Source organism: Buteo buteo, chromosome 13 (assembly GCF_964188355.1).
Source record: "Buteo buteo chromosome 13, bButBut1.hap1.1, whole genome shotgun sequence".
Classification (NCBI taxonomy): domain Eukaryota; kingdom Metazoa; phylum Chordata; class Aves; order Accipitriformes; family Accipitridae; genus Buteo; species Buteo buteo.
In genome coordinates this window covers 16,365,209-16,370,607 of record NC_134183.1, presented here as the reverse complement: position 1 = coordinate 16,370,607, position 5,399 = coordinate 16,365,209, and positions in this window count along the sequence as shown.

Sequence of the window (5,399 nt, the reverse complement as noted above, 5' to 3'; positions counted from 1 at the left end):
AGCACTTTGGCTGTCACTGAGATGCAGCACAAACTGATGGGCCGAGCTTAGTAAGGACTATTATTTTAGAGGGCTATGTTTGATAGAGCCTTCCTCTGCTAACTGGAGTTGCCAAAGGTGTTTTCTTTTTGGTAGGCTTCATACTCTGTGAGCCAAAGCTCAAATGGAGTGAAGCAGCCTGGAGGAGAAGCTGAAGGTTGGCTGATGATGGGATGGGCTGTGCTATGGAGGGACCTGAGTGCTGGTCCATGCTGGTACGTGTTTTCTTCTGGCTCTCCATCCCATTCTGCCTTTAGCTGTGCTTTGGCCTCCAGATCCCTGTAAAGGAGGCCACCTGTTTCAAGCTTTAGTGAAGGGTGTGGTTTTTTTGTGGTGTGGTGTGTGTTTTTTTTTTTTTTTTTTTTTGTGCCTTGAGCAGCAGAGTGGAATGAGGAGCCAAGGCCAGAGAAGCAGACAGTGACCTCTGCTTGGGGGGAGCAGCCGAGCCAGGTGAGCAATTTCCTGCTGTAGGAGCAAACAGGGCCGGTTCTCCAATGGGGATAATTCCACTGATTTCACCGCAGGAGCTGGCTCCGTAGTGGCTGTTGTACCTTTAGATGGAGTGAAGTCTGGCATGTATAAATCACAGCCGTGGAATATCGTATTAGCAAGTCTCCTGTTCCATTTTCATGCATGGGGGGAAAAGAGGGTCCCCCATCATAAAAAATTGCAGCAGACATCACTGATAGGGCTGGGTAGGGAGAACAATACAAAGATAATGACACTTCTTCCCCCCCCACCCCTGCACCTCCCTCCCTTTCTTTTTTCTCTTCCCTCTTTGTCTCCTGTTTCTGAGTTAAGAGGATTTTTTAGGCACAGTAACGAGCTCTTTCTTTGAACTTGGAATATGTATGCTGCAAAGAAAGCCCCCGGACTGTCCTTACTTAATATGCCCAAATATGATTAGTGTCAGACTGTGAAATATCGCTTCCTTATCTCTAGGAGCCAGCAGACAGGAACATTTCTAGGGATCAGGGTCTTTTTATTTTTTTGGCAAAATGCAGACTTTGAGAAGGAGATGGCTTGTGTGCACAGTTTCTTCACTGGCATGATTCTCATAAGCCTCTGGAGAATCTCCTTGTTTCTCTCTCTCCCTCTCTCTGCTCTCTTTTGCTTTCATTCATTCCTTGCTTCATCCCTCATCATCTGCCTTGACACTAATTCATGATCAAGGGACATAATTTTCAAAATGGCAGATGATTTGAAGTTGAATTTCATTCTCAGCCATGTCACTGCCTCGCCTATAGCAGAGGAGCAGCCCCTTCTCTCTTGCTCCCTATCAGAGTTAGACTTGAAGAGGTGCTTAAAGAAGATGCCCTAGTTGCAGGAACTAATTATTTGGGCCATCACACAGGCTGCATTGTTGCTGTTGATCTGCTGAGCAATACTGCTTTGACAAGAAAAAAATGCCCAGCCCAATTTGTTTACATATTAAGGGTCTTGCATGTCAACAACTGCAAACTGTGGATAAAGGATTTGTATCTCCTGTAATTTCATGGATCTGTTCAGTGGTTTTGTTGATCAGAAAGTGGGAGAGGAGAGAAGGAAATTGGTATTAAAATGTGTTTCCAACCTTGCTGCTTAACTGGCTGCCAAAACCTCCTTCCTTCCCCCAGAAAAATCCCAACTGTGTGGAATAATAGGAACTCATTACAAATGTATCACTTCCATGGCTTGGAATGCTTTTGTTTCTAAGTCTCTTTGATCTTCAGATGGACTAAAGATAAGGACTGAGACTGCTATCCAATATCTTCAGCCCAGATCTGGAGCACAGGATGTATTGAGAAGAGTTCTGCTGAAATCAGACCCTGGATTTTGAGCTCATTCAAGTAAGCATATTTGAATTGCAGGCTTTGATTGTGATCTATTTCTGCTTGCAACTTGGAAATGTTTAGGATTTAATGTATACCAAGTTTAATGCTCTTACATGCACCATTGGCCTTTACTGGAAAGGATTAGAGCTCTTCAGTTATAAGTCCTAAACCTTAATACTGCTCTGAAAGAATCTTCCATTTAAGTAACAGCATACAGCACTCGGCTTTAAGCTGCAGGAGCACTGATCCTGCTGCCACTGCACTCTTCCAGGCCTGGCTGGTTTTGTGCTGACCAAAAAGTTTTATGCAACCATGTGAAACGTCTAAATTGCATCAGAAATGTCCTTGCTATTTTAGATGAAATCATGAAACTGCAGGTACTGCTCTAGATGGACCCATCTTCTTTGAAACAGTTCAAAGAATAGATATCCTAGTTGTAGCCAAAACTGAAGGAGAAAATAGTGAGATTACTGCGAGAGGGATCATGCAGAGATTTTTGGCTCAAAGATTGGGCTGAACCCTGAAAATCAAGGGAAATGCTGGTGTAAGGAGTTTGTTGGCTTTGAACACTGGAGTGTTGGGGTTTTTTTTTGAGCAAGGGTTGATGGTCAGGGATTCAGGAAAGGCCTGGTCCTCCAGAATAGTCTGCAGGTGAGTGCTTAGAAAGACCTGGGAAAATGTGATCTATAAAAGATAAGAAATTCTGGTGTTCTAATTTAGACATGAGAAGACTGAGAGGAGACAGGAGGAACAGACTTTGAGTGCAAAAGCTATTGTAAGGAGGATCAGGAGGACTTTTTAATTGTGTTGCCCCAGGTTTGCATTACAGGAGGGACTGTAATCAGTAGGTGTTAGTAGAGGGGTGTCTAGCCACAAAGGCAGCAAAGCTCTGGAGGAGTTTGGAAGAGGCATGGAACAAGTGAAGGTGTTTAATAGTTGCTTGGGAAACATCTAGCAGGAAAGACATAGGCAGAATTGATCCTGCTTTGGGGTGCAAGCAGGAGACTGACAGCCTTATGGTATCCCTTTCATCCTTCTGTAGATATTCAGAAATACTGTTTTAATTCTTCATTCACTTAACAGGCACCTTAAACAAGCTCAAATTCATCACAGTGAACTGCCATAGGCTGTAGGGAATATGTTACATTACAGTATTATTTCTTTTCTTTTTTTCTTTTGGGATCATTACCAGCCTGCTTTGTTCATAATGGGCCTCTTGTTTGACATATTCATTGATAACCAAAGTGCTATTTTCTTGACTGGAAAATATTGACTTTGAGGTTAGGGCCTTCAAATGTGTTCAGCATTTGCCAGCCCTTCTTCTGTTGAAGCCTGTGGCAATAATCCTATTGATCACAGTGGGAGTGGAATTCATGGGAACAAAAAATAAAGGGAAGCCTTGGAAATCCTGCTCTGAGCATTTTGTGACTCAGATGTTGGAGGAAACATGATGTAATCCAGTGTCAAAGGCACTCTGAAACCTTTCATGAGGAATTTTTTTTTAAATAAAAGTGACCTTTTAAATAGATTAACATTTTTGAAGCAAAAAAAGAGAAGTCTATTAGCGTGAAAATACAGGGGGTTGAATCACTTCTCTCAAGGTGTTGGAACACACCCCAGGATGTTGTCTTTTCTTGCTGGGGAAAAAAACTTGACCGAAGAGAATATATTTTGAAATATGGAATAGATTTCCTTGTTAGCTTTATTGCCATCAGCAGTGAAGGGGGCTCTCAGAGGAGCCTCACCAGAAAGTAGAGGATTTGACACTGCGGAGTTGTAGTTACTGTGATGGATGAGCAGTTCCCTGTGCAGTGCTGTGAGTCTTGTGTGATTGCCTGCTCAGGGAGGGAATCTCCCATGACACTGGTGCTTTCTGGACCTTGGTCACCCACTACTGTGACTCTTGCTGAGTGTGGCACTGCCCTCTCCCCTGGGAGGTGGTGGCCAAGTACTTAGAATAATGAATGGGTTTCTTGCATTCAAACATACATAGCAACAGAAGCAAATGTTTGGAGAGGACACCACTGATGCAAATGTCCATTGGTCTCACTGTGAGATCCTACTTTTTATAATTGTGAATCTGAAGGATATGGCTGTTTCCTAGTCTGTGCTCAGGAGAGTCCTTCAAACCCTTCCATGGTTCTTTACTCCTCTGGGCTCACAGGCCACCTTCTATATTCCCCTGCACCAGTTCTGTGAAATGGCTGGCTGGGTAAAATAATGAAAACTGAAAGATTGCTCCCATCCTTTGCATCAGCATATGTTCAAAAAATTCAATTGTAGCCACAAAATTTGTGGGGTTTTTTGTTTTTTTTTTTTTTTTCTTCAATTTGAAGCCATAATATTTTTCTGTGGAAATCTTCAAAGATTTTACTTCTCCCTCCTTGAGTTATGAACACAAAAAAAGCTGGTTTTAAGTTAAAATGCTTGGATTTATGGCTGCGATTGATTCTCATATGTATACTTTGCTCTTTTCAGATTTTTAGTTCTCAGAATACCAACTGGAATAATATACCCAATGTGACCCCTGTAATCTTCCGCTTGGGTTTTAAGTTCAGCAGAGATTTCTGCCTATAGTGATGCTGCTCCCATTCGAGTACACTGAATGGCAATAGCTCCCTGGAGTCCTGTGGCTCAGCTCTTGCTTCCAGCCTGAGTTTTGCTTGTGTTAGGGCAGGTTTGCACCGTTGTATGTTGGTGGTTTTGATTCTGCTCTTGGCTTCACAACAGCCTCCTGCACAGCCTGGGATTGAAATGAGCCTGTGTAAGACAATAAGCCTTAGATGTGGTCTTTGCAGCCAAAGGGCTGCACAGTGGAACTTTTCACTTCCTCTGAGTGCTGCCTGGAACAGAAGAATTAGGTATCAGGTATATGGAGTCAGTGCTTCTGCTCCCTTGGGTGTGGCTGAGCCATGTGGTTAGATGGGTCTTGTGTATGGTTCCCAGCCCAGATCTGCCTTTTGAAAATAGGTGCTCATGATTTGCCCTCAGCCTCCCCGTAGAGTCACGCTTGCTTTTCTGCAACTCTGCTGAGGCATGTTTCCTTCATACCCAGTGTCCGTGGGGTTCAGGGAGGTCTAGTCTATCCATTTCTCCACCAGAGGGGATTCAAGCCTATCTCTTCCACAGCCGGCGCAACCTTGTTGCTACAATATTTAGGTGCCTGCATTCGGTCCAAGTTTTTCAGCCAATGTGGAAAGTCTTATTTGCACATTCTTAAATTTAGGTTCATACTGAAAAGAGGTACGTACCCAAGGATGTAGGCAGGTGTCCTTGCAGTAATTTACACTGAAAATGTGAAGTGCTCTGTAAGTGTGAAGTAGATGCTGTTATCTTCTGGTTAAAATTGCTATGGCAGTGCAAAGTGTTGCAGTCTAAAAACAAAAAGAACTTATTTGGGATCTTCGAAATGTTTCTTTTCTGAAGGCAGATTGCTATGAGGTGTGAATTCTGGATGGGAACAAAGAGTGGCTGAGTGAAAGCTTTGCATGCAGGCAGGTGGGACAAGGCAAAATCCTATGGATGCTTACTTTCAATCTAATACAG